General features: G+C 43.5%; 25 non-coding genes across 25 annotated transcripts; all 25 read right to left on the reverse strand.

Annotated features, from left to right (window-relative positions):
* Positions 1 to 361: 361 nt before the first annotated feature.
* On the reverse strand, positions 362 to 444 carry TRNAL-AAG (transfer RNA leucine (anticodon AAG)). The gene has a single exon. It is a non-coding gene; the product is annotated as a tRNA-Leu (tRNA).
* A 192-nt stretch (positions 445 to 636) lies between these two features.
* Positions 637 to 719, reverse strand: TRNAL-CAG (transfer RNA leucine (anticodon CAG)). Its single transcript has one exon. It is a non-coding gene; the product is annotated as a tRNA-Leu (tRNA).
* Positions 720 to 1350: 631 nt separating this feature from the next.
* On the reverse strand, positions 1351 to 1433 carry TRNAL-UAG (transfer RNA leucine (anticodon UAG)). The gene has a single exon. It is a non-coding gene; the product is annotated as a tRNA-Leu (tRNA).
* Positions 1434 to 2457: 1024 nt separating this feature from the next.
* On the reverse strand, positions 2458 to 2540 carry TRNAL-AAG (transfer RNA leucine (anticodon AAG)). Its single transcript has one exon. It is a non-coding gene; the product is annotated as a tRNA-Leu (tRNA).
* Positions 2541 to 2732: 192 nt separating this feature from the next.
* TRNAL-CAG (transfer RNA leucine (anticodon CAG)) lies at positions 2733 to 2815 on the reverse strand. Its single transcript has one exon. It is a non-coding gene; the product is annotated as a tRNA-Leu (tRNA).
* A 632-nt stretch (positions 2816 to 3447) lies between these two features.
* On the reverse strand, positions 3448 to 3530 carry TRNAL-UAG (transfer RNA leucine (anticodon UAG)). Its single transcript has one exon. It is a non-coding gene; the product is annotated as a tRNA-Leu (tRNA).
* Positions 3531 to 4829: 1299 nt separating this feature from the next.
* TRNAL-CAG (transfer RNA leucine (anticodon CAG)) lies at positions 4830 to 4912 on the reverse strand. The gene has a single exon. It is a non-coding gene; the product is annotated as a tRNA-Leu (tRNA).
* Positions 4913 to 6651: 1739 nt separating this feature from the next.
* TRNAL-AAG (transfer RNA leucine (anticodon AAG)) lies at positions 6652 to 6734 on the reverse strand. The gene has a single exon. It is a non-coding gene; the product is annotated as a tRNA-Leu (tRNA).
* A 907-nt stretch (positions 6735 to 7641) lies between these two features.
* On the reverse strand, positions 7642 to 7724 carry TRNAL-UAG (transfer RNA leucine (anticodon UAG)). Its single transcript has one exon. It is a non-coding gene; the product is annotated as a tRNA-Leu (tRNA).
* A 1024-nt stretch (positions 7725 to 8748) lies between these two features.
* Positions 8749 to 8831, reverse strand: TRNAL-AAG (transfer RNA leucine (anticodon AAG)). The gene has a single exon. It is a non-coding gene; the product is annotated as a tRNA-Leu (tRNA).
* A 192-nt stretch (positions 8832 to 9023) lies between these two features.
* Positions 9024 to 9106, reverse strand: TRNAL-CAG (transfer RNA leucine (anticodon CAG)). The gene has a single exon. It is a non-coding gene; the product is annotated as a tRNA-Leu (tRNA).
* A 632-nt stretch (positions 9107 to 9738) lies between these two features.
* Positions 9739 to 9821, reverse strand: TRNAL-UAG (transfer RNA leucine (anticodon UAG)). The gene has a single exon. It is a non-coding gene; the product is annotated as a tRNA-Leu (tRNA).
* A 1024-nt stretch (positions 9822 to 10845) lies between these two features.
* On the reverse strand, positions 10846 to 10928 carry TRNAL-AAG (transfer RNA leucine (anticodon AAG)). The gene has a single exon. It is a non-coding gene; the product is annotated as a tRNA-Leu (tRNA).
* Positions 10929 to 11120: 192 nt separating this feature from the next.
* TRNAL-CAG (transfer RNA leucine (anticodon CAG)) lies at positions 11121 to 11203 on the reverse strand. Its single transcript has one exon. It is a non-coding gene; the product is annotated as a tRNA-Leu (tRNA).
* A 632-nt stretch (positions 11204 to 11835) lies between these two features.
* On the reverse strand, positions 11836 to 11918 carry TRNAL-UAG (transfer RNA leucine (anticodon UAG)). Its single transcript has one exon. It is a non-coding gene; the product is annotated as a tRNA-Leu (tRNA).
* Positions 11919 to 12942: 1024 nt separating this feature from the next.
* TRNAL-AAG (transfer RNA leucine (anticodon AAG)) lies at positions 12943 to 13025 on the reverse strand. Its single transcript has one exon. It is a non-coding gene; the product is annotated as a tRNA-Leu (tRNA).
* A 192-nt stretch (positions 13026 to 13217) lies between these two features.
* On the reverse strand, positions 13218 to 13300 carry TRNAL-CAG (transfer RNA leucine (anticodon CAG)). The gene has a single exon. It is a non-coding gene; the product is annotated as a tRNA-Leu (tRNA).
* A 632-nt stretch (positions 13301 to 13932) lies between these two features.
* Positions 13933 to 14015, reverse strand: TRNAL-UAG (transfer RNA leucine (anticodon UAG)). The gene has a single exon. It is a non-coding gene; the product is annotated as a tRNA-Leu (tRNA).
* A 1024-nt stretch (positions 14016 to 15039) lies between these two features.
* Positions 15040 to 15122, reverse strand: TRNAL-AAG (transfer RNA leucine (anticodon AAG)). Its single transcript has one exon. It is a non-coding gene; the product is annotated as a tRNA-Leu (tRNA).
* A 192-nt stretch (positions 15123 to 15314) lies between these two features.
* Positions 15315 to 15397, reverse strand: TRNAL-CAG (transfer RNA leucine (anticodon CAG)). Its single transcript has one exon. It is a non-coding gene; the product is annotated as a tRNA-Leu (tRNA).
* A 632-nt stretch (positions 15398 to 16029) lies between these two features.
* On the reverse strand, positions 16030 to 16112 carry TRNAL-UAG (transfer RNA leucine (anticodon UAG)). Its single transcript has one exon. It is a non-coding gene; the product is annotated as a tRNA-Leu (tRNA).
* A 6424-nt stretch (positions 16113 to 22536) lies between these two features.
* TRNAL-CAG (transfer RNA leucine (anticodon CAG)) lies at positions 22537 to 22619 on the reverse strand. Its single transcript has one exon. It is a non-coding gene; the product is annotated as a tRNA-Leu (tRNA).
* Positions 22620 to 23251: 632 nt separating this feature from the next.
* On the reverse strand, positions 23252 to 23334 carry TRNAL-UAG (transfer RNA leucine (anticodon UAG)). Its single transcript has one exon. It is a non-coding gene; the product is annotated as a tRNA-Leu (tRNA).
* Positions 23335 to 26455: 3121 nt separating this feature from the next.
* TRNAL-AAG (transfer RNA leucine (anticodon AAG)) lies at positions 26456 to 26538 on the reverse strand. The gene has a single exon. It is a non-coding gene; the product is annotated as a tRNA-Leu (tRNA).
* A 192-nt stretch (positions 26539 to 26730) lies between these two features.
* TRNAL-CAG (transfer RNA leucine (anticodon CAG)) lies at positions 26731 to 26813 on the reverse strand. Its single transcript has one exon. It is a non-coding gene; the product is annotated as a tRNA-Leu (tRNA).
* Between the last annotated feature and the right edge of the window lie 1134 nt (positions 26814 to 27947).

Raw genomic sequence — 27947 nt, forward strand, 5'->3', positions numbered from 1 at the left:
TCACTCGCTCTATCACTTGTGCTCTTTCCCCTTGCTCTGCATTTCATAGTGGAAACATCTCTTGAATGGAGCATTAGAAAATGAGGTTACATAAAATTAACAATCTACTTATTGGAAACCAAAAATATCACAAGTCTGAATGTAACCCATTTCATTAATAAAAGGGACTTTTTAAGCACCCCCCAAAAAACACATAAAACACCACGAGTGCTAGAAGAATATTATACGAGCTTGAAGACAGAATTGGGCAAATTAATTTGCAGTTGAAACTGAAGTTTGTTACTTATTCAGATATTATATGCACTGCCAATTTTTAGCTGAGATTCTAAAAGAACTCAGAGACAAAATGGACTTAAAGTTTTGTCAGAAGTGGGATTCGAACCCACGTCTCCAGGAGAGACTGCGGCCTTAACGCAGTGCCTTAGACCACTCGGCCATCCTGACCACATGTTGCTTGATCATCTACAGAGAGGGAAAGATATTGTGAACCAAAAAAAGCACACATCTTAGGTCATGAGTGGCTAGAGCAAGAAAAAAACTCACTGCACTTTTCCAAGTAGACAACCATATAAGCCCATGTGAAGGAAATGATCAGATTTTTTCTCTCTCAAGAAAAAAGTAGAGTAAACACACAATTGTCAGAAGTGGGATTTGAACCCACACCTCCAGAAGAGACTGCGACCTGAACGCAGCGCCTTAGACCACTCGGCCATCCTGACTTGCATTTATAGAACCTTCCACAGGCCAGACAGCCATGCAAGTGGGGTACCGAAAAAGTATGCCCTCAATTTATTTATCCTATTATAAGTACTTCCAACAGATCTTTGAACAATCCATAGAGAGCAGTACCTATGAAGAACTCTTTATGCCTTTAAGGCGTACAAAGAGAAAGTGATATTAACCAGCCACTTGAACGGCCCAAAGCTGCTTTGAAATTGAGTCAACAGCCACCTCTTGGCTAGCTAAAGCAAATTCAACAAGGAATTTCAATGTCACAAATAGGGTGGAATACGCAAATCTAAGCAGCCCCTGATCACAGCCCTGAGGAAATTGCCGTAAGTGTGCTGGAGTCCAACTGTCTACCAGATGCTAGGCATTCTTCCATATTTGCATGGCCTGTCTGGCCAGGGCATACAAGAGCATGACTCTTCCAGATGAGCTCTTACATGGGTCCTATGCTCATATAGTAAGGACTGCACTTTGTCAGCAAGACTTTATACAACCGAAATATATGAGAAACCCCAGCTCTCTTGACTAGATGAGGACGGAATCACATCCCAGGTGAAGACCAACAGATGCAACTTCCATCAGATGTTAACCTGAAAAAGGAGATTACATCTCCAAAAGTCATGTCAGAAGTGGGATTCGAACCCACGCCTCCAGAGGAGACTGCGGCCTAAACACAGCACCTTAGACCACTCGGCCATCCTGACAGTGCAGAGTCATAAGAAATGTATAAAAGTCACTCAGAAATTTCTGCCTCCATGCAAGCCTGAAATAATTTAAACCTTCAAACACAAGGTGCAACTTTATGCACAGGACAATAAACACAGAAGATCACATGTGAAAGCATTTCATTTCACAGGAGTACAATTTTTATGCTTTTAGAATACCTCATACCTCTCACCAGCTATTTAGGGTCCTGTATCCTACTCACAAAATTACCTTGCATGCGACCTCTCTCTCTACACAAACAACTACTGCACAGGAAGTAGGAAGGCAGAAGGTGGGGCATATTATGCAAATGTATGCTGTCATTGTGCCTTGCAGATTCATGCAGGATTTCTAGATCCTTGCTGGATACAAGAGAGCAGACCTTGTTTCAGATCAACTGTCCCTAGCAGGGAACGTCTGAGCACATGCAGTCTTTTGCTCTCTAGCCCCTGGCCTTGGACTCACCCTCACTGGCTGAGGCGTGAATTTCTGCATACCAACGTTGCACAGATGGTACGTTTGTGGTCGGTTTGGGATGGGTGGGAGGTCAAAAGCAGGGAAAAGTATGTCGCCTTCACTTCTAGTCTCCTCTTCTAGGCCTACCTGCCGTTCACTCACTCTGTCTTTGTTTCATTCTCTCCATCCTCAACACCCCTTCTCACTCACTCGCTCTATCACTTGTGCTCTTTCCCCTTGCTCTGCATTTCATAGTGGAAACATCTCTTGAATGGAGCATTAGAAAATGAGGTTACATAAAATTAACAATCTACTTATTGGAAACCAAAAATATCACAAGACTGAATGTAACCCATTTCATTAATAAAAGGGACTTTTTAAGCACCCCCCAAAAAACACATAAAACAGCACGAGTGCTAGAAGAATATTATACGAGCTTGAAGACAGAATTGGGCAAATTAATTTGCAGTTGAAACTGAAGTTTGTTACTTATTCAGATATTATATGCACTGCCAATTTTTAGCTGAGATTCTAAAAGAACTCAGAGACAAAATGGACTTAAAGTTTTGTCAGAAGTGGGATTCGAACCCACGTCTCCAGGAGAGACTGCGGCCTTAACGCAGCGCCTTAGACCACTCGGCCATCCTGACCACATGTTGCTTGATCATCTACAGAGAGGGAAAGATATTGTGAACCAAAAAAAGCACACATCTTAGGTCATGAGTGGCTAGAGCAAGAAAAAAACTCACTGCACTTTTCCAAGTAGACAACCATATAAGCCCATGTGAAGGAAATGATCTGATTTTTTCTCTCTCAAGAAAAAAGTAGAGTAAACACACAATTGTCAGAAGTGGGATTTGAACCCACGCCTCCAGAAGAGACTGCGACCTGAACGCAGCACCTTAGACCACTCGGCCATCCTGACTTGCATTTATAGAACCTTCCACAGGCCAGACAGCCATGCAAGTGGGGTACCGAAAAAGCATGCCCTCAATTTATTTATCCTATTATAAGTACTTCCAACAGATCTTTGAACAATCCATAGAGAGCAGTACCTATGAAGAACTCTTTATGCCTTTAAGGCGTACAAAGAGAAAGTGCTATTAACCAGCCACTTGAACGGCCCAAAGCTGCTTTGAAATTGAGTCAACAGCCACCTCTTGGCTAGCTAAAGCAAATTCAACAAGGAATTTCAATGTCACAACATAGGGTGGAATACGCAAATCTAAGCAGCCCCTGATCACAGCCCTGAGGAAATTGCCGTAAGTGTGCTGGAGTCCAACTGTCTACCAGATGCTAGGCATTCTTCCATATTTGCATTGCCTGTCTGGCCAGGGCATACAAGAGCATGACTCTTCCAGATGAGCTCTTACATGGGTCCTATGCTCATATAGTAAGGACTGCACTTTGTCAGCAAGACTTTATACAACCGAAATATATGAGAAACCCCAGCTCTCTTGACTAGATGAGGACGGAATCACATCCCAGGTGAAGACCAACAGATGCAACTTCCATCAGATGTTAACCTGAAAAAGGAGATTACATCTCCAAAAGTCATGTCAGAAGTGGGATTCGAACCCACGCCTCCAGAGGAGACTGCGGCCTAAACACAGCGCCTTAGACCACTCGGCCATCCTGACAGTGCAGAGTCTTAAGAAATGTATAAAAGTCACTCAGAAATTTCTGCCTCCATGCAAGCCTGAAATAATTTAAACCTTCAAACACAAGGTGCAACTTTATGCACAGGACAATAAACACAGAAGATCACATGTGAAAGCATTTCATTTCACAGGTGTACAATTGTTATGCTTTTAGAATACCTCATACCTCTCACCAGCTATTTAGGGTCCTGTATCCTACTCACAAAATTACCTTGCATGCGACCTCTCTCTCTACACAAACAACTACTGCACAGGAAGTAGGAAGGCAGAAGGTGGGGCATATTATGCAAATGTATGCTGTCATTGTGCCTTGCAGATTCATGCAGGATTTCTAGATCCTTGCTGGATACAAGAGAGCAGACCTTGTTTCAGATCAACTGTCCCTAGCAGGGAACGTCTGAGCACATGCAGTCTTTTGCTCTCTAGCCCCTGGCCTGGGACTTACCCTCACTGGCTGAGGCGTGAATTTCTGCATACCAACGTTGCATAGATGGTACGTATGTGGTCGGTTTGGGATGGGTGGGAGGTCAAAAGCAGGGAAAAGTATGTCGCCTTCACTTCTAGTCTCCTCTTCTAGGCCTACCTGCTGTTCACTCACTCTGTCTTTGTTTCATTCTCTCCTTCCTCAACACCCCTTCTCACTCACTCGCTCTATCACTTGTGCTCTTTCCCCTTGCTCTGCATTTCATAGTGGAAACATCTCTTGAATGGAGCATTAGAAAATGAGGTTACATAAAATTAACAATCTACTTATTGGAAACCAAAAATATCACAAGTCTGAATGTAACCCATTTCATTAATAAAAGGGAGTTTTTAAGCACCCCCCTAAAAACACATAAAACACCACGAGTGCTAGAAGAATATTATACGAGCTTGAAGACAGAATTGGGCAAATTAATTTGCAGTTGAAACTGAAGTTTGTTACTTATTCAGATATTATATGCACTGCCAATTTTTAGCTGAGATTCTAAAAGAACTCAGAGACAAAATGGACTTAAAGGTTTGTCAGAAGTGGGATTCGAACCCACGCCTCCAGGAGAGACTGCGGACTTAACGCAGCGCCTTAGACCACTCTGCCATCCTGACCACACGTTGCTTGATCATCTACAGAGAGGGAAAGATATTGTGAACCAAAAAAAGCACACATCTTAAGTCATGAGTGGCTAGAGCAAGAAAAAAACTCACTGCACTTTTCCAAGTAGACAACCATATAAGCCCATGTGAGGGAAATGATCTGATTTTTTCTCTCCCAAGAAAAAAGTAGAGTAAACACACAATTGTCAGAAGTGGGATTTGAACCCACGCCTCAAGAAGAGACTGCGACCTGAACGCAGCGCCTTAGACCACTCAGCCATCCTGACTTGCATTTATAGAACCTTCCACAGGCCAGACAGCCATGCAAGTGGGGTACCGAAAAAGCATGCCCTCAATTTATTTATCCTATTATAAGTACTTCCAACAGATCTTTGAACAATCCATAGAGAGCAGTACCTATGAAGAACTCTTTATGCCTTTAAGGCGTACAAAGAGAAAATGCTATTACCCAGCCACTTGAAGGGCCCAAAGCTGCTTTGAAATTGAGTCAACAGCCACCTCTTGGCTAGCTAAAGCAAATTCAACAAGGAATTTCAATGTCACAACATAGGGTGGAATACGCAAATCTAAGCAGCCCCTGATCACAGCCCTGAGGAAATTGCCGTAAGTGTGCTGGAGTCCAACTGTCTACCAGATGCTAGGCATTCTTCCATATTTGCATGGCCTGTCTGGCCAGGGCATACAAGAGCATGACTCTTCCAGATGAGCTCTTACATGGGTCCTATGCTCATATAGTAAGGACTGCACTTTGTCAGCAAGACTTTCTACAACCGAAATATATGAGAAACCCCAGCTCTCTTGACTAGATGAGGACGGAATCACATCCCAGGTGAAGATCAACAGATGCAACTTCCATCAGATGTTAACCTGAAAAAGGAGATTACATCTCCAAAAGTCATGTCAGAAGTGGGATTTGAACCCACGCCTCCAGAGGAGACTGCGGCCTATACACAGCGCCTTAGACCACTCGGCCATCCTGACAGAGCAGAGTCTTAAGAAAAGTATAAAAGTCACTCAGAAATTTCTGCCTCCATGCAAGCCTGAAATAATTTAAACCTTCAAACACAAGGTGCAACTTTATGCACAGGACAATAAACACAGAAGATCACATGTGAAAGCATTTCATTTCACAGGTGTACAATTTTTATGCTTTTAGAATACCTCATACCTCTCACCAGCTTTTTAGGGTCCTGTATCCGACTCACAAAATTACCTTGCCTGCGACCTCTCTCTCTACACAAACAACTACTGCACAGGAAGTAGGAAGGCAGAAGGTGGGGCATATTATGCAAATGTATGCTGTCATTGTGCCTTGCAGATTCATGCAGGATTTCTAGATCCTTGCTGGATACAAGAGAGCAGACCTTGTTTCAGATCAACTGTCCCTAGCAGGGAACGTCTGAGCACATGCAGTCTTTTGCTCTCTAGCCCCTGGCCTGGGACTCACCCTCACTGGCTGAGGCGTGAATTTCTGCATACCAACGTTGCATAGATGGTACGTTTGTGGTCGGTTTGGGATGGGTGGGAGGTCAAAAGCAGGGAAAAGTATGTCGCCTTCACTTCTAGTCTCCTCTTCTAGGCCTACCTGCCGTTCGCTCACTCTGTCTTTGTTTCATTCTCTCCATCCTCAACACCCCTTCTCACTCACTCGCTCTATCACTTGTGCTCTTTCCCCTTGCTCTGCATTTCATAGTGGAAACATCTCTTGAATGGAGCATTAGAAAATGATGTTACATAAAATTAACAATCTACTTATTGGAAACCAAAAATATCACAAGACTGAATGTAACCCATTTCATTAATAAAAGGGACTTTTTGAGCACCCCCCAAAAAACACATAAAACACCACGAGTGCTAGAAGAATATTATACGAGCTTGAAGACAGAATTGGGCAAATTAATTTGCAGTTGAAACTGAAGTTTGTTACTTATTCAGATATTATATGCACTGCCAATTTTTAGCTGAGATTCTAAAAGAACTCAGAGACAAAATGGACTTAAAGTTTTGTCAGAAGTGGGATTCGAACCCAGGCCTCCAGGAGAGACTGCGGCCTTAACGCAGCGCCTTAGACCACTCGGCCATCCTGACCACATATTGATTGATCATCTACAGAGAGGGAAAGATATTGTGAACCAAAAAAAGCACACATCTTAGGTCATGAGTGGCTAGAGCAAGAAAAAAACTCACTGCACTTTTCCAAGTAGACAACCATATAAGCCCATGTGAGGGAAATGGTCTGATTTTTTCTCTCTCAAGAAAAAAGTAGAGTAAACACACAATTGTCAGAAGTGGGATTTGAACCCACGCCTCCTGAAGAGACTGCGACCTGAACGCAGTGCCTTAGGCAACTCGGCCATCCTGACTTGCATTTGTGGAACCTTCCACAGGCCAGACAGCCATGCAAGTGGGGTACCGAAAAGGCATGCCCTCAATTTATTTATCCTATTATAAGTACTTCCAACAGATCTTTGAACAATCCATAGAGAGCAGTACCTATGAAGAACTCTTTAGACCTTTAAGGCGTACAAAGAGAAAGTGCTATTAACCAGCCACTTGAACGGCCCAAAGCTGCTTTGAAATTGAGTCAACAGCCACCTCTTGGCTAGCTCAAGCAAATTCAACAAGGAATTTCAATGTCACAACATAGGGTGGAATACGCAAATCTAAGCAGCCCCTGATCACAGCCCTGAGGAAATTGCCGTAAGTGTGCTGGAGTCCAACTGTCTACCAGATGCTAGGCATTCTTCCATATTTGCATGGCCTGTCTGGCCAGGGCATACAAGAGCATGACTCTTCCAGATGAGCTCTTACATGGGTCCTATGCTCCTATAGTAAGGACTGCACTTTGTCAGCAAGACTTTATACAACCGAAATATATGAGAAACCCCAGCTCTCTTGACTAGATGAGGACGGAATCACATCCCAGGTGAAGACCAACAGATGCAACTTCCATCAGATGTTAACCTGAAAAAGGAGATTACATCTCCAAAAGTCATGTCAGAAGTGGGATTCGAACCCACGCCTCCAGAGGAGACTGCGGCCTAAACACAGCGCCTTAGACCACTCGGCCATCCTGACAGTGCAGAGTCATAAGAAATGTATAAAAGTCACTCAGAAATTTCTGCCTCCATGCAAGCCTGAAATAATTTAAACCTTCAAACACAAGGTGCAACTTTATGCACAGGATAATAAACACAGAAGATCACATGTGAAAGCATTTCATTTCACAGGTGTACAATTTTTATGCTTTTAGAATACCTCATACCTCTCACCAGCTATTTAGGGTCCTGTATCCTACTCACAAAATTACCTTGCATGCGACCTCTCTCTCTACACAAACAACTACTGCACAGGAAGTAGGAAGGCAGAAGGTGGGGCATATTATGCAAATTTATGCTGTCATTGTGCCTTGCAGATTCATGCAGGATTTCTAGATCCTTGCTGGATACAAGAGAGCAGACCTTGTTTCAGATCAACTGTCCCTAGCAGGGAACGTCTGAGCACATGCAGTCTTTTGCTCTCTAGCCCCTGGCCTGGGACTTACCCTCACTGGCTGAGGCGTGAATTTCTGCATACCAATGTTGCATAGATGGTACGTATGTGGTCGGTTTGGGATGGGTGGGAGGTCAAAAGCAGGGAAAAGTATGTCGCCTTCACTTCTAGTCTCCTCTTCTAGGCCTACCTGCCGTTCACTCACTCTGTCTTTGTTTCATTCTCTCCATCCTCAACACCCCTTCTCACTCACTCGCTCTATCACTTGTGCTCTTTCCCCTTGCTCTGCATTTCATAGTGGAAACATCTCTTGAATGGAGCATTAGAAAATGAGGTTACATAAAATTAACAATCTACTTATTGGAAACCAAAAATATCACAAGACTGAATGTAACCCATTTCATTAATAAAAGGGACTTTTTAAGCACCCCCCAAAAAACACATAAAACAGCACGAGTGCTAGAAGAATATTATACGAGCTTGAAGACAGAATTGGGCAAATTAATTTGCAGTTGAAACTGAAGTTTGTTACTTATTCAGATATTATATGCACTGCCAATTTTTAGCTGAGATTCTAAAAGAACTCAGAGACAAAATGGACTTAAAGTTTTGTCAGAAGTGGGATTCGAACCCACGTCTCCAGGAGAGACTGCGGCCTTAACGCAGCGCCTTAGACCACTTGGCCATCCTGACCACATGTTGCTTGATCATCTACAGAGAGGAAAAGATATTGTGAACCAAAAAAAGCACACATCTTAGGTCATGAGTGGATAGAGCAAGAAAAAAACTCACTGCACTTTTCCAAGTAGACAACCATATAAGCCCATGTGAAGGAAATGATCAGATTTTTTCTCTCTCAAGAAAAAAGTAGAGTAAACACACAATTGTCAGAAGTGGGATTTGAACCCACGCCTCCAGAAGAGACTGCGACCTGAACACAGCGCCTTAGACCACTCGGCCATCCTGACTTGCATTTATAGAACCTTCCACAGGCCAGACAGCCATGCAAGTGGGGTACCGAAAAAGCATGCCCTCAATTTATTTATCCTATTATAAGTACTTCCAACAGATCTTTGAACAATCCATAGAGAGCAGTACCTATGAAGAACTCTTTATGCCTTTAAGGCGTACAAAGAGAAAGTGCTATTAACCAGCCACTTGAACGGCCCAAAGCTGCTTTGAAATTGAGTCAACAGCCACCTCTTGGCTAGCTAAAGCAAATTCAACAAGGAATTTCAATGTCACAACATAGGGTGGAATACGCAAATCTAAGCAGCCCCTGATCACAGCCCTGAGGAAATTGCCGTAAGTGTGCTGGAGTCCAACTGTCTACCAGATGCTAGGCATTCTTCCATATTTGCATTGCCTGTCTGGCCAGGGCATACAAGAGCATGACTCTTCCAGATGAGCTCTTACATGGGTCCTATGCTCATATAGTAAGGACTGCACTTTGTCAGCAAGACTTTATACAACCGAAATATATGAGAAACCCCAGCTCTCTTGACTAGATGAGGACGGAATCACATCCCAGGTGAAGACCAACAGATGCAACTTCCATCAGATGTTAACCTGAAAAAGGAGATTACATCTCCAAAAGTCATGTCAGAAGTGGGATTCGAACCCACGCCTCCAGAGGAGACTGCGGCCTAAACACAGCGCCTTAGACCACTCGGCCATCCTGACAGTGCAGAGTCTTAAGAAATATATAAAAGTCACTCAGAAATTTCTGCCTCCATGCAAGCCTGAAATAATTTAAACCTTCAAACACAAGGTGCAACTTTATGCACAGGACAATAAACACAGAAGATCACATGTGAAAGCATTTCATTTCACAGGTGTACAATTTTTATGCTTTTAGAATACCTCATACCTCTCACCAGCTATTTAGGGTCCTGTATCCTACTCACAAAATTACCTTGCATGCGACCTCTCTCTCTACACAAACAACTACTGCACAGGAAGTAGGAAGGCAGAAGGTGGGGCATATTATGCAAATGTATGCTGTCATTGTGCCTTGCAGATTCATGCAGGATTTCTAGATCCTTGCTGGATACAAGAGAGCAGACCTTGTTTCAGATCAACTGTCCCTAGCAGGGAACGTCTGAGCACATGCAGTCTTTTGCTCTCTAGCCCCTGGCCTGGGACTTACCCTCACTGGCTGAGGCGTGAATTTCTGCATACCAACGTTGCATAGATGGTACGTATGTGGTCGGTTTGGGATGGGTGGGAGGTCAAAAGCAGGGAAAAGTATGTCGCCTTCACTTCTAGTCTCCTCTTCTAGGCCTACCTGCCGTTCACTCACTCTGTCTTTGTTTCATTCTCTCCTTCCTCAACACCCCTTCTCACTCACTCGCTCTATCACTTGTGCTCTTTCCCCTTGCTCTGCATTTCATAGTGGAAACATCTCTTGAATGGAGCATTAGAAAATGAGGTTACATAAAATTAACAATCTACTTATTGGAAACCAAAAATATCACAAGTCTGAATGTAACCCATTTCATTAATAAAAGGGACTTTTTAAGCACCCCCCAAAAAACACATAAAACACCACGAGTGCTAGAAGAATATTATACGAGCTTGAAGACAGAATTGGGCAAATTAATTTGCAGTTGAAACTGAAGTTTGTTACTTATTCAGATATTATATGCACTGCCAATTTTTAGCTGAGATTCTAAAAGAACTCAGAGACAAAATGGACTTAAAGGTTTGTCAGAAGTGGGATTCGAACCCACGCCTCCAGGAGAGACTGCGGACTTAACGCAGCGCCTTAGACCACTCGGCCATCCTGACCACACGTTGCTTGATCATCTACAGAGAGGGAAAGATATTGTGAACCAAAAAAAGCACACATCTTAGGTCATGAGTGGCTAGAGCAAGAAAAAAACTCACTGCACTTTTCCAAGTAGACAACCATATAAGCCCATGTGAGGGAAATGATCTGATTTTTTCTCTCCCAAGAAAAAAGTAGAGTAAACACACAATTGTCAGAAGTGGGATTTGAACCCACGCCTCCAGAAGAGACTGCGACCTGAACGCAGCGCCTTAGACCACTCGGCCATCCTGACTTGCATTTATAGAACCTTCCACAGGCCAGACAGCCATGCAAGTGGGGTACCGAAAAAGCATGCCCTCAATTTATTTATCCTATTATAAGTACTTCCAACAGATCTTTGAACAATCCATAGAGAGCAGTACCTATGAAGAACTCTTTATGCCTTTAAGGCGTACAAAGAGAAAGTGCTATTAACCAGCCACTTGAACGGCCCAAAGCTGCTTTGAAATTGAGTCAACAGCCACCTCTTGGCTAGCTAAAGCAAATTCAACAAGGAATTTCAATGTCACAACATAGGGTGGAATACGCAAATCTAAGCAGCCCCTGATCACAGCCCTGAGGAAATTGCCGTAAGTGTGCTGGAGTCCAACTGTCTACCAGATGCTAGGCATTCTTCCATATTTGCATTGCCTGTCTGGCCAGGGCATACAAGAGCATGACTCTTCCAGATGAGCTCTTACATGGGTCCTATGCTCATATAGTAAGGACTGCACTTTGTCAGCAAGACTTTATACAACCGAAATATATGAGAAACCCCAGCTCTCTTGACTAGATGAGGACGGAATCACATCCCAGGTGAAGACCAACAGATGCAACTTCCATCAGATGTTAACCTGAAAAAGGAGATTACATCTCCAAAAGTCATGTCAGAAGTGGGATTCGAACCCACGCCTCCAGAGGAGACTGCGGCCTAAACACAGCGCCTTAGACCACTCGGCCATCCTGACAGTGAAGAGTCTTAAGAAATGTATAAAAGTCACTCAGAAATTTCTGCCTCCATGCAAGCCTGAAATAATTTAAACCTTCAAACACAAGGTGCAACTTTATGCACAGGACAATAAACACAGAAGATCACATGTGAAAGCATTTCATTTCACAGGTGTACAATTTTTATGCTTTTAGAATACCTCATACCTCTCACCAGCTATTTAGGGTCCTGTATCCTACTCACAAAATTACCTTGCATGCGACCTCTCTCTCTACACAAACAACTACTGCACAGGAAGTAGGAAGGCAGAAGGTGGGGCATATTATGCAAATGTATGCTGTCATTGTGCCTTGCAGATTCATGCAGGATTTCTAGATCCTTGCTGGATACAAGAGAGCAGACCTTGTTTCAGATCAACTGTCCCTAGCAGGGAACGTCTGAGCACATGCAGTCTTTTGCTCTCTAGCCCCTGGCCTGGGACTTACCCTCACTGGCTGAGGCGTGAATTTCTGCATACCTACGTTGCATAGATGGTACGTATGTGGTCGGTTTGGGATGGGTGGGAGGTCAAAAGCAGGGAAAAGTATGTCGCCTTCACTTCTAGTCTCCTCTTCTAGGCCTACCTGCCGTTCACTCACTCTGTCTTTGTTTCATTCTCTCCTTCCTCAACACCCCTTCTCACTCACTCGCTCTATCACTTGTGCTCTTTCCCCTTGCTCTGCATTTCATAGTGGAAACATCTCTTGAATGGAGCATTAGAAAATGAGGTTACATAAAATTAACAATCTACTTATTGGAAACCAAAAATATCACAAGTCTGAATGTAACCCATTTCATTAATAAAAGGGACTTTTTAAGCACCCCCCAAAAAACACATAAAACACCACGAGTGCTAGAAGAATATTATACGAGCTTGAAGACAGAATTGGGCAAATTAATTTGCAGTTGAAACTGAAGTTTGTTACTTATTCAGATATTATATGCACTGCCAATTTTTAGCTGAGATTCTAAAAGAACTCAGAGACAAAATGGACTTAAAGGTTTGTCAGAAGTGGGATTCGAACCCACGCCTCCAGGAGAGACTGCGGACTTAACGCAGCGCCTTAGACCACTCGGCCATCCTGACCACACGTTGCTTGATCATCTACAGAGAGGGAAAGATATTGTGAACCAAAAAAAGCACACATCTTAGGTCATGAGTGGCTAGAGCAAGAAAAAAACTCACTGCACTTTTCCAAGTAGACAACCATATAAGCCCATGTGAGGGAAATGATCTGATTTTTTCTCTCCCAAGAAAAAAGTAGAGTAAACACACAATTGTCAGAAGTGGGATTTGAACCCACGCCTCCAGAAGAGACTGCGACCTGAACGCAGCGCCTTAGACCACTCGGCCATCCTGACTTGCATTTATAGAACCTTCCACAGGCCAGACAGCCATGCAAGTGGGGTACCGAAAAAGCATGCCCTCAATTTATTTATCCTATTATAAGTACTTCCAACAGATCTTTGAACAATCCATAGAGAGCAGTACCTATGAAGAACTCTTTATGCCTTTAAGGCGTACAAAGAGAAAGTGCTATTAACCAGCCACTTGAACGGCCCAAAGCTGCTTTGAAATTGAGTCAACAGCCACCTCTTGGCTAGCTAAAGCAAATTCAACAAGGAATTTCAATGTCACAACATAGGGTGGAATATGCAAATCTAAGCAGCCCCTGATCACAGCCCTGAGGAAATTGCCGTAAGTGTGCTGGAGTCCAACTGTCTACCAGATGCTAGGCATTCTTCCATATTTGCATGGCCTGTCTGGCCAGGGCATACAAGAGCATGACTCTTCCAGATGAGCTCTTACATGGGTCCTATGCTCATATAGTAAGGACTGCACTTTGTCAGCAAGACTTTCTACAACCGAAATATATGAGAAACCCCAGCTCTCTTGACTAGATGAGGACGGAATCACATCCCAGGTGAAGACCAACAGATGCAACTTCCATCAGATGTTAACCTGAAAAAGGAGATTACATCTCCAAAAGTCATGTCAGAAGTGGGATTTGAACCCACGCCTCCAGAGGAGACTGCGGCCTAAACACAGCGCCTTAGACCACTCGGCCATCCTGACAGAGCAGAGTCTTAAGAAATGTATAAAAGTCACTCAGAAATTTCTGCCTCCATGCAAGCCTGAAATAATTTAAACCTTCAAACACAAGGTGCAACTTTATGCACAGGACAATAAACACAGAAGATCACATGTGAAAGCATTTCATTTCACAGGTGTACAATTTTTATGCTTTTAGAATACCTCATACCTCTCACCAGCTTTTTAGGGTCCTGTATCCGACTCACAAAATTACCTTGCCTGCGACCTCTCTCTCTACACAAACAACTACTGCACAGGAAGTAGGAAGGCAGAAGGTGGGGCATATTATGCAAATGTGTGCTGTCATTGTGCCTTGCAGATTCATGCAGGATTTCTAGATTCTTGCTGTATACAAGAGTGCAGACCTTGTTTCAGATCAACTGTCCCTAGCAGGGAACGTCTGAGCACATGCAGTCTTTTGCTCTCTAGCCCCTGGCCTGGGACTCACCCTCACTGGCTGAGGCGTGAATTTCTGCATACCAACGTTGCATAGATGGTACGTTTGTGGCCGGTTTGGGATGGGTGGGAGGTCAAAAGCAGGGAAAAGTATGTCGCCTTCACTTCTAGTCTCCTCTTCTAGGCCTACCTGCCGTTCGCTCACTCTGTCTTTGTTTCATTCTCTCCATCCTCAACACCCCTTCTCACTCACTCGCTCTATCACTTGTGCTCTTTCCCCTTGCTCTGCATTTCATAGTGGAAACATCTCTTGAATGGAGCATTAGAAAATGATGTTACATAAAATTAACAATTTACTTATTGGAAACCAAAAATATCACAAGACTGAATGTAACCCATTTCATTAATAAAAGGGACTTTTTAAGCACCCCCAAAAAAACACATAAAACACCACGAGTGCTAGAAGAATATTATACGAGCTTGAAGACAGAATTGGGCAAATTAATTTGCAGTTGAAACTGAAGTTTGTTACTTATTCAGATATTATATGCACTGCCAATTTTTAGCTGAGATTCTAAAAGAACTCAGAGACAAAATAGACTTAAAGTTTTGTCAGAAGTGGGATTCGAACCCACGTCTCTAGGAGAGACTGCAGCCTTAACGCAGCGCCTTAGACCACTCGGCCATCCTGACCACATGTTGCTTGATCATCTACAGAGAGGGAAAGATATTGTGAACCAAAAAAAGCACACATCTTAGGTCATGAGTGGCTAGAGCAAGAAAAAAACTCACTGCACTTTTCCAAGTAGACAACCATATAAGCCCATGTGAAGGAAATGATCAGATTTTTTCTCTCTCAAGAAAAAAGTAGAGTAAACACTCAATTGTCAGAAGTGGGATTTGAACCCACGCCTCCAGAAGAGACTGCGACCTGAACGCAGCACCTTAGACCACTCGGCCATCCTGACTTGCATTTATAGAACCGTCCACAGGCCAGACAGCCATGCAAGTGGGGTACCGAAAAAGCATGCCCTCAATTTATTTATCCTATTATAAGTACTTCCAACAGATCTTTGAACAATCCATAGAGAGCAGTACCTATGAAGAACTCTTTATGCCTTTAAGGCGTACAAAGAGAAAGTGCTATTAACCAGCCACTTGAACGGCCCAAAGCTGCTTTGAAATTGAGTCAACAGCCACCTCTTGGCTAGCTAAAGCAAATTCAACAAGGAATTTCAATGTCACAACATAGGGTGGAATACGCAAATCTAAGCAGCCCCTGATCACAGCCCTGAGGAAATTGCCGTAAGTGTGCTGGAGTCCAACTGTCTACCAGATGCTAGGCATTCTTCCATATTTGCATGGCCTGTCTGGCCAGGGCATACAAGAGCATGACTCTTCCAGATGAGCTCTTACATGGGTCCTATGCTCATATAGTAAGGACTGCACTTTGTCAGCAAGACTTTATACAACCGAAATATATGAGAAACCCCAGCTCTCTTGACTAGATGAGGACGGAATCACATCCCAGGTGAAGACCAACAGATGCAACTTCCATCAGATGTTAACCTGAAAAAGGAGATTACATCTCCAAAAGTCATGTCAGAAGTGGGATTTGAACCCACGCCTCCAGAGGAGACTGCGGCCTAAACACAGCGCCTTAGACCACTCGGCCATCCTGACAGTGCAGAGTCTTAAGAAATGTATAAAAGTCACTCAGAAATTTCTGCCTCCATGCAAGCCTGAAATAATTTAAACCTTCAAACACAAGGTGCAACTTTATGCACAGGTCAATAAACACAGAAGATCACATGTGAAAGCATTTCATTTCACAGGTGTACAATTTTTATGCTTTTAGAATACCTCATACCTCTCACCAGCTATTTAGGGTCCTGTATTATACTCACAAAATTACCTTGCCTGCGACCTCTCTCTCTACACAAACAACTACTGCACAGGAAGTAGGAAGGCAGAAGGTGGGGCATATTATGCAAATGTATGCTGTCATTGTGCCTTGCAGATTCATGCAGGATTTCTAGATCCTTGCTGGATACAAGAGAGCAGACCTTGTTTCAGATCAACTGTCCCTAGCAGGGAACGTCTGAGCACATGCAGTCTTTTGCTCTCTAGCCCCTGGCCTGGGACTCACCCTCACTGGCTGAGGCGTGAATTTCTGCATACCAACGTTGCATAGATGGTACGTTTGTGGTCGGTTTGGGATGGGTGGGAGGTCAAAAGCAGGGAAAAGTATGTCGCCTTCACTTCTAGTCTCCTCTTCTAGGCATACCTGCTGTTCACTCACTCTGTCTTTGTTTCATTCTCTCCTTCCTCAACACCCCTTCTCACTCACTCGCTCTATCACTTGTGCTCTTTCCCCTTGCTCTGCATTTCATAGTGGAAACATCTCTTGAATGGAGCATTAGAAAATGAGGTTACATAAAATTAACAATCTACTTATTGGAAACCAAAAATATCACAAGACTGAATGTAACCCATTTCATTAATAAAAGGGACTTTTTAAGCACCCCCCAAAAAACACATAAAACACCACGAGTGCTAGAAGAATATTATACGAGCTTGAAGACAGAATTGGGCAAATTAATTTGCAGTTGAAACTGAAGTTTGTTACTTATTCAGATATTATATGCACTGCCAATTTTTAGCTGAGATTCTAAAAGAACTCAGAGACAAAATGGACTTAAAGTTTTGTCAGAAGTGGGACTCGAACCCACGTCTCCAGGAGAGACTGCGGCCTTAACGCAGCGCCTTAGACCACTCGGTCATCCTGACCACATGTTGCTTGATCATCTACAGAGAGGGAAAGATATTGTGAACCAAAAAAAGCACACATCTTAGGTCATGAGTGGCTAGAGCAAGAAAAAAACTCACTGCACTTTTCCAAGTAGACAACCATATAAGCCCATGTGAGGGAAATGATCTGATTTTTTCTCTCTCAAGAAAAAAGTAGAGTAAACACACAATTGTCAGAAGTGGGATTTGAACCCACGCCTCCAGAAGAGACTGCGACCTGAACGCAGAACATTAGACCACTCGGCCATCCTGACTTGCTTTTGTGAAACCTTCCACAGGCCAGACTGCCATGCAAGTGGGGTACCGAAAAGGCATGCCCTCAATTTATTTATCCTATTATAAGTACTTCCAACAGATCTTTGAACAATCCATAGAGAGCAGTACCTATGAAGAACTCTTTAGACCAGGGGTCTCCAACCTTTTCTGTAGTGAGAGCTACTTCTGATCAGTGAAAACCGACGTGAGCTACTAAAGGCCGAGCAACTCGCGAATTGTTCCTAGAGTCCCCCTACGCACAGCTTCATTGACTAAAGGGCCACTACAGAGAAAGAGCTGCCTATTTAGTATATGCAATGCACAACATGAAACCAGAAAACCTATTCCAGCTTCTCACTTCAACAGATTGTGTGATCCTGGCCTCTGCAGTCACCAGCTAAGCACACTACAATCATATAATTATAGGGACTTGTAGAGCTGTGAAAAGCTACCAGCATGTTGAAAGCCATAAACTGAATCTCTGTCTCTCATACCTGGTCATCCACTATACTGCTCCGTCCCATAACACAGTAAAGGCACCTTGATGGTCATCACGTATGACACGGAAACGCTGCCACACAGGATCACAAGACAATGACAACACCATACCAACCACACACCCTACATGGCATAGCTTGCTGGCCGTGTATGCAAGTACCTCCGTGCCCCACAAAGCAGTAATAAGCTCTAAATATAAATGCTGCAATACAACTTTATTATCACACATAACTGTAACTTGAAATGCTTGAGGTCATGGTGTGCACTGTGCAAAAATCTCACCCAAGAGGATATAAAGCTGTTACATGTGCATGCATCTTAGTACATTAATATAGCATTGTCATAACACAAGGGACGGTGGCAGTCCATGACGGTTTCATTTTTTAAAAACTCGTTGAAAAGCTTCTCCATGTTGGAGAAATAAAAGAACGTCATTTTTTAATGGATACCATTTTTGTATGACTTTTGTGTCCTCATTTGCAATATTTTAAAACATGTGCTAGTGCAAGGAAGGTCATACACCTAAGTTTGATTCATGTTTCAGCTTTCCTTGTTCATTGGCCTCAGAAAAATATAGCCACTGCAGGGGTTAGGTACTTTTTTCAAATGGGATACATTAAAAAAAAAAAAAGTGAGGTGTTGAGCCTAATGCTCATTGTGCCATGAAATTAAAACTTGATTTTAAATTTCTCCCGGTATTTCATTAAATTAAAGCAGTGTTTTTCAGGGATTTTTTTTAAATAAGGTAGCTCTTGTAAGTTGTCCCTAGGCACAAACCGAAGCCAGGAAGTTATTATACCTTTTTCTCATCAATTCATTACATTTTAATGAAAAGAAATGTAAAATGATGTTCCTGGGACCGGTTTGTGGCCAGAAACAACTTCACAGCTGTCGAGTTTTCAGGTTGCTTATGTATGACATTTAAGCATAATATCCATGGAAACAAATATCACAAATTGCCCACTTCTGAAACATGAAAAGTTCTGAAACAGATATAAAACTTCTCAAATGGAAGGTCACGAACCACAGTGTCTGACCTTAAAACAGAGCAGGCCTCGAAAAATTTGTTCAAATAACTTCACTTATATGCTCACCCTTTAAAGAGGAAAGCATATTTTTTATTTAGTGTCAAAATAAAGCAGTTTGGTCATAGACTTAAAAACTAACCGCACAAAATGCATGATCTTAGGGACATTAGTAGAAGGCGTCACGGTCTATTTTCTTTTTTTTAAAATATAGGATAAATTAAGGGTGAGATGCATACTTTACTCTGTTGTTTAATTTATACAGATACAGACGCCCCTCTATGCAATACTACACAGCGACCTCAGGCCAAGCATAAATCAAAAACGATTACACATGTAAGCTGCACCAAGGTTTTTTAAACTACTTAAGACTAGTAATGAACTAAGCATATGACTTACTTATTTGGCTCTCCAAAAAGTGCACCCAGATGATTATTTAATGTAGAGTAGACTTACTATAAGTTGGTCTTACTGCTGGTGGTTGCGGTGCTAATCTGCTGGCATCGCACGTACAACAGGGGCAGAGGCGCTCTCTCTGAAGGGGGCATGCTCCCGCAGGTGGAGTGGCATCATGTCAAGGACACTGCTGGCTGTAGGCATCACTCGTCGCTCTGTGGCCTCAGTCAATGCTTGTGCTCTGCTGCTGGCGTCATGCTAGGCAAAAATGCAGATTTCTCTCTTGACTGACCCTCGGGCTCAGCAGAGTGCAAGGACTGCATGCTGCCTGCAATGCTGTTCTACCGTGGCTGCAAAGGAATCTTTTTAAAGGCAGCAGCAGTCTTTTTAAAGACAGTTCAGCGCGGCTGGGAACAGCGTGATTAAACAGGTGTGTGCCCCAGCCTCTCCAACATGCAGGCCTGTCAGGAGAGGGCCCTCTCTATGCAATCCGGAGTGACAGTGTGCCCTATGCACCCTCCAACACCCGCAGGAAGTCTCAGGTCAGTGTTCCTCCTGTTTGTACTGGTGGCAATCATTGTTTGCTAGTGCTTGGGGTGGGCTGGCCTCAGAAATAAAACACACATTTTCCGATGCATAGTACATCCGGCACCAAAGAGCATGACCTCCTCTGCCTTCTACGTAGTTAAAAGGTGCTACTTGAGCCTAGCAGCGGCTGGCACCAGGAATGGCAAATTTAAGCTATTATCGAGTGATCGACATTGTCCAGACACCCTGCGTGGTCATGGGGGTTGGGCAGGCGCGCCATGCCAGAAATAAAAGGTAAAGCACCGCCCCTCTGATTCATGGGGGGTTACTGCTCCATGATGCTCATGCTGTGCCAGCCCACGTAGTATTAAGGAGGCCGCAGCAGGGCTGAGTGATTCTCCATTTGATTGCTGGAATCACGCAGCTAGCCCCAATTCCACAGCGATGTACAAATTGTGCATTGCAGGTCCCCGTAGAGCTGCAAACTAACCCTGCTTCTGCCAGGTCGACATCACCCACTTCTCCCCGCCCCTGCTAACTTATTAGCCAATAGCAGCAGTGTGATACCGGAAGAAACACCGACAAGAACAGACGAGGCCAAAAAGGCCTAAAAAAGACATAATGACAGTGATAGGGTACTAAAGTGGGCATCGGACCGCGAGCTACCGGTAGGCTGATGGCGAGCTACCGGTAGCTCGCGATCGACCTGTTGGAGACCCCTGCTTTAGACCTTTAAGGCGTACAAAGAGAAAGTGCTATTAACCAGCCACTTGAACGGCCCAAAGCTGCTTTGAAATTGAGTCAACAGCCACCTCTTGGCTAGCTAAAGCAAATTCAACAAGGAATTTCAATGTCACAACATAGGGTGGAATACGCAAATCTAAGCAGCCCCTGATCACAGACCTGAGGAAATTGCCGTAAGTGTGCTGGAGTCCAACTGTCTACCAGATGCTAGGCATTCTTCCATATTTGCATGGCCTTTCTGGCCAGGGCATACAAGAGCATGACTCTTCCAGATGAGCTCTTACATGGGTCCTATGCTCATATAGTAAGGACTGCACTTTGTCAGCAAGACTTTATACAACCGAAATATATGAGAAACCCCAGCTCTCTTGACTAGATGAGGACGGAATCACATCCCAGGTGAAGACCAACAGATGCAACTTCCATCAGATGTTAACCTGAAAAAGGAGATTATATCTCAAAAAGTCATGTCAGAAGTGAGATTCGAACCCACACCTCCAGAGGAGACTGCGGCCTAAACACAGCGCCTTAGACCACTCGGCCATCCTGACAGCGAAGAGTCTTAAGAAATGTATAAAAGTCACTCAGAAATTTCTGCCTCCATGCAAGCCTGAAATAATTTAAACCTTCAAACACAAGTTGCAACTTTATGCACAGGACAATAAACACAGAAGATCACATGTGAAAGCATTTCATTTCCCAGGTGTACAATTTGTATGCTTTTAGAATACCTCATACCTCTCACTAGCTATTTAGGGTCCTGTATCCTACTCACAAAATTACCTTGCCTGCGACCTCTCTCTCTACACAAACAACTAATGCACAGGAAGTAGGAAGGCAGAAGGTGGGGCATATTATGCAAATGTATGCTGTCATTGTGCCTTGCAGATTCATGCAGGATTTCTAGATCCTTGCTGGATACAAGAGAGCAGACCTTGTTTCAGATCAACTGTCCCTAGCAGGGAACGTCTGAGCACATGCAGTCTTTTGCTCTCTAGCCCCTGGCCTGGGACTCACCCTCACTGGCTGAGGCGTGAATTTCTGCATACCAACGTTGCATAGATGGTACGTTTGTGGTCGGTTTGGGATGGGTGGGAGGTCAAAAGCAGGGAAAAGTATGTCGCCTTCACTTCTAGTCTCCTCTTCTAGGCCTACCTGCCGTTCGCTCACTCTGTCTTTGTTTCATTCTCTCCTTCCTCAACACCCCTTCTCTCTCACTCGCTCTATCACTTGTGCTCTTTCCCCTTGCTCTGCATTTCATAGTGGAAACATCTCTTGAATGGAGCATTAGAAAATGAGGTTACATAAAATTAACAATCTACTTATTGGAAACCAAAAATATCACAAGACTGAATGTAACCCATTTCATTAATAAAAGGGACTTTTTAAGCACCCCCCAAAAAACACATAAAACACCACGAGTGCTAGAAGAATATTATACGAGCTTGAAGACAGAATTTGGCAAATTAATTTGCAGTTGAAACTGAAGTTTGTTACTTATTCAGATATTTAATGCACTGCCAATTTTTAGCTGAGATTCTAAAAGAACTCAGAGACAAAATGGACTTAAAGTTTTGTCAGAAGAGGGATTCGAACCCACTCCTCCAGGAGAGACTGCGGCCTTAACGCAGCGCCTTAGACCACTCGGCCATCCTGACCACATGTTGCTTGATCATCTACAGAGAGGGAAAGATATTGTGAACCAAAAAAAGCACACATCTTAGGTCATGAGTGGCTAGAGCAAGAAAAAAACTCACTGCACTTTTCCAAGTAGACAACCATATAAGCCCATGTGAGGGAAATGATCTATTTTTTTCTTTCTCAAGAAAAAAGTAGAGTAAACACACAATTGTCAGAAGTGGGATTTGAACCCACGCCTCCAGAAGAGACTGCGACCTGAACGCAGCGCCTTAGACCACTCGGCCATCCTGACTTGCATTTGTGGAACCTTCCACAGGCCAGACAGCCATGCAAGTGGGGTACCGAAAAGGCATGCCCTCAATTTATTTATCCTATTATAAGTACTTCCAACAGATCTTTGAACAATCCATAGAGAGCAGTACCTATGAAGAACTCTTTAGACCTTTAAGGCGTACAAAGAGAAAGTGCTATTAACCAGCCACTTGAACGGCCCAAAGCTGCTTTGAAATTGAGTCAACAGCCACCTCTTGGCTAGCTAAAGCAAATTCAACAAGGAATTTCAATGTCACAACATAGGGTGGAATACGCAAATCTAAGCAGCCCCTGATCACAGCCCTGAGGAAATTGCCGTAAGTGTGCTGGAGTCCAACTGTCTACCAGATGCTAGGCATTCTTCCATATTTGCATTGCCTGTCTGGCCAGGGCATACAAGAGCATGACTCTTCCAGATGAGCTCTTACATGGGTCCTATGCTCATATAGTAAGGACTGCACTTTGTCAGCAAGACTTTATACAACCGAAATATATGAGAAACCCCAGCTCTCTTGACTAGATGAGGACGGAATCACATCCCAGGTGAAGACCAACAGATGCAACTTCCATCAGATGTTAACCTGAAAAAGGAGATTACATCTCCAAAAGTCATGTCAGAAGTGGGATTTGAACCCACGCCTCCAGAGGAGACTGCGGCCTAAACACAGCGCCTTAGACCACTCGGCCATCCTGACAGTGCAGAGTCTTAAGAAATGTATAAAAGTCACTCAGAAATTTCTGCCTCCATGCAAGCCTGAAATAATTTAAACCTTCAAACACAAGGTGCAACTTTATGCACAGGTCAATAAACACAGAAGATCACATGTGAAAGCATTTCATTTCACAGGTGTACAATTTTTATGCTTTTAGAATACCTCATACCTCTCACCAGCTATTTAGGGTCCTGTATTATACTCACAAAATTACCTTGCCTGCGACCTCTCTCTCTACACAAACAACTACTGCACAGGAAGTAGGAAGGCAGAAGGTGGGGCATATTATGCAAATGTATGCTGTCATTGTGCCTTGCAGATTCATGCAGGATTTCTAGATCCTTGCTGGATACAAGAGAGCAGACCTTGTTTCAGATCAACTGTCCCTAGCAGGGAACGTCTGAGCACATGCAGTCTTTTGCTCTCTAGCCCCTGGCCTGGGACTCACCCTCACTGGCTGAGGCGTGAATTTCTGCATACCAACGTTGCATAGATGGTACGTTTGTGGTCGGTTTGGGATGGGTGGGAGGTCAAAAGCAGGGAAAAGTATGTCGCCTTCACTTCTAGTCTCCTCTTCTAGGCATACCTGCTGTTCACTCACTCTGTCTTTGTTTCATTCTCTCCTTCCTCAACACCCCTTCTCACTCACTCGCTCTATCACTTGTGCTCTTTCCCCTTGCTCTGCATTTCATAGTGGAAACATCTCTTGAATGGAGCATTAGAAAATGAGGTTACATAAAATTAACAATCTACTTATTGGAAACCAAAAATATCACAAGACTGAATGTAACCCATTTCATTAATAAAAGGGACTTTTTAAGCACCCCCCAAAAAACACATAAAACACCACGAGTGCTAGAAGAATATTATACGAGCTTGAAGACAGAATTGGGCAAATTAATTTGCAGTTGAAACTGAAGTTTGTTACTTATTCAGATATTATATGCACTGCCGATTTTTAGCTGAGATTCTAAAAGAACTCAGAGACAAAATGGACTTAAAGTTTTGTCAGAAGTGGGACTCGAACCCACGTCTCCAGGAGAGACTGCGGCCTTAACGCAGCGCCTTAGACCACTCGGTCATCCTGACCACATGTTGCTTGATCATCTACAGAGAGGGAAAGATATTGTGAACCAAAAAAAGCACACATCTTAGGTCATGAGTGGCTAGAGCAAGAAAAAAACTCACTGCACTTTTCCAAGTAGACAACCATATAAGCCCATGTGAGGGAAATGATCTGATTTTTTCTCTCTCAAGAAAAAAGTAGAGTAAACACACAATTGTCAGAAGTGGGATTTGAACCCACGCCTCCAGAAGAGACTGCGACCTGAACGCAGAACATTAGACCACTCGGCCATCCTGACTTGCTTTTGTGAAACCTTCCACAGGCCAGACTGCCATGCAAGTGGGGTACCGAAAAGGCATGCCCTCAATTTATTTATCCTATTATAAGTACTTCCAACAGATCTTTGAACAATCCATAGAGAGCAGTACCTATGAAGAACTCTTTAGACCTTTAAGGCGTACAAAGAGAAAGTGCTATTAACCAGCCACTTGAACGGCCCAAAGCTGCTTTGAAATTGAGTCAACAGCCACCTCTTGGCTAGCTAAAGCAAATTCAACAAGGAATTTCAATGTCACAACATAGGGTGGAATACGCAAATCTAAGCAGCCCCTGATCACAGACCTGAGGAAATTGCCGTAAGTGTGCTGGAGTCCAACTGTCTACCAGATGCTAGGCATTCTTCCATATTTGCATGGCCTTTCTGGCCAGGGCATACAAGAGCATGACTCTTCCAGATGAGCTCTTACATGGGTCCTATGCTCATATAGTAAGGACTGCACTTTGTCAGCAAGACTTTATACAACCGAAATATATGAGAAACCCCAGCTCTCTTGACTAGATGAGGACGGAATCACATCCCAGGTGAAGACCAACAGATGCAACTTCCATCAGATGTTAACCTGAAAAAGGAGATTATATCTCAAAAAGTCATGTCAGAAGTGAGATTCGAACCCACACCTCCAGAGGAGACTGCGGCCTAAACACAGCGCCTTAGACCACTCGGCCATCCTGACAGCGAAGAGTCTTAAGAAATGTATAAAAGTCACTCAGAAATTTCTGCCTCCATGCAAGCCTGAAATAATTTAAACCTTCAAACACAAGTTGCAACTTTATGCACAGGACAATAAACACAGAAGATCACATGTGAAAGCATTTCATTTCACAGGTGTACAATTTGTATGCTTTTAGAATACCTCATACCTCTCACTAGCTATTTAGGGTCCTGTATCCTACTCACAAAATTACCTTGCCTGCGACCTCTCTCTCTACACAAACAACTAATGCACAGGAAGTAGGAAGGCAGAAGGTGGGGCATATTATGCAAATGTATGCTGTCATTGTGCCTTGCAGATTCATGCAGGATTTCTAGATCCTTGCTGGATACAAGAGAGCAGACCTTGTTTCAGATCAACTGTCCCTAGCAGGGAACGTCTGAGCACATGCAGTCTTTTGCTCTCTAGCCCCTGGCCTGGGACTCACCCTCACTGGCTGAGGCGTGAATTTCTGCATACCAACGTTGCATAGATGGTACGTTTGTGGTCGGTTTGGGATGGGTGGGAGGTCAAAAGCAGGGAAAAGTATGTCGCCTTCACTTCTAGTCTCCTCTTCTAGGCCTACCTGCCGTTCGCTCACTCTGTCTTTGTTTCATTCTCTCCTTCCTCAACACCCCTTCTCTCTCACTCGCTCTATCACTTGTGCTCTTTCCCCTTGCTCTGCATTTCATAGTGGAAACATCTCTTGAATGGAGCATTAGAAAATGAGGTTACATAAAATTAACAATCTACTTATTGGAAACCAAAAATATCACAAGACTGAATGTAACCCATTTCATTAATAAAAGGGACTTTTTAAGCACCCCCCAAAAAACACATAAAACACCACGAGTGCTAGAAGAATATTATACGAGCTTGAAGACAGAATTTGGCAAATTAATTTGCAGTTGAAACTGAAGTTTGTTACTTATTCAGATATTTAATGCACTGCCAATTTTTAGCTGAGATTCTAAAAGAACTCAGAGACAAAATGGACTTAAAGTTTTGTCAGAAGAGGGATTCGAACCCACGCCTCCAGAAGAGACTGCGGCCTTAACGCAGCGCCTTAGACCACTCGGCCATCCTGACCACATGTTGCTTGATCATCTACAGAGAGGGAAAGATATTGTGAACCAAGAAAAGCACACATCTTAGGTCATGAGTGGCTAGAGCAAGAAAAAAACTCACTGCACTTTTCCAAGTAGACAACCATATAAGCCCATGTGAGGGAAATGATCTATTTTTTTCTTTCTCAAGAAAAAAGTAGCGTAAACACACAATTGTCAGAAGTGGGATTTGAACCCACGCCTCCAGAAGAGACTGCGACCTGAACACAGCGCCTTAGACCACTCGGCCATCCTGACTTGCATTTGTGGAACCTTCCACAGGCCAGACAGCCATGCAAGTGGGGTACCGAAAAGGCATGCCCTCAATTTATTTATCCTATTATAAGTACTTCCAACAGATCTTTGAACAATCCATAGAGAGCAGTACCTATGAAGAACTCTTTAGACCTTTAAGGCGTACAAAGAGAAAGTGCTATTAACCAGCCACTTGAACGGCCCAAAGCTGCTTTGAAATTGAGTCAACAGCCACCTCTTGGCTAGCTAAAGCAAATTCAACAAGGAATTTCAATGTCACAACATAGGGTGGAATACGCAAATCTAAGCAGCCCCTGATCACAGCCCTGAGGAAATTGCCGTAAGTGTGCTGGAGTCCAACTGTCTACCAGATGCTAGGCATTCTTCCATATTTGCATTGCCTGTCTGGCCAGGGCATACAAGAGCATGACTCTTCCAGATGAGCTCTTACATGGGTCCTATGCTCATATAGTAAGGACTGCACTTTGTCAGCAAGACTTTATACAACCGAAATATATGAGAAACCCCAGCTCTCTTGACTAGATGAGGACGGAATCACATCCCAGGTGAAGACCAACAGATGCAACTTCCATCAGATGTTAACCTGAAAAAGGAGATTACATCTCCAAAAGTCATGTCAGAAGTGGGATTCAAACCCACGCCTCCAGAGGAGACTGCAGCCTAAACACAGCGCCTTAGACCACTCGTCCATCCTGACAGTGCAGAGTCTTAAGAAATGTATAAAAGTCACTCAGAAATTTCTGCCTCCATGCAAGCCTGAAATAATTTAAACCTTCAAACACAAGGTGCAACTATATGCACAGGACAATAAACACAGAAGATCACATGTGAAAGCATTTCATTTCACAGGTGTACAATTTTTATGCTTTTAGAATACCTCATACCTCTCACCAGCTATTTAGGGTCCTGTATCCTACTCACAAAATTACCTTGCATGCGACCTCTCTCTCTACACAAACAACTACTGCACAAGAAGTAGGAAGGCAGAAGGTGGGGCATATTATGCAAATGTATGCTGTCATTGTGCCTTGCAGATTCATGCAGGATTTCTAGATCCTTGCTGGATACAAGAGAGCAGACCTTGTTTCAGATCAACTGTCCCTAGCAGGGAACGTC

The sequence above is a fragment of the Lissotriton vulgaris genome, chromosome 8 (assembly GCF_964263255.1).
Source record: "Lissotriton vulgaris chromosome 8, aLisVul1.2, whole genome shotgun sequence".
NCBI classification, from domain to species: Eukaryota; Metazoa; Chordata; class Amphibia; order Caudata; family Salamandridae; genus Lissotriton; species Lissotriton vulgaris.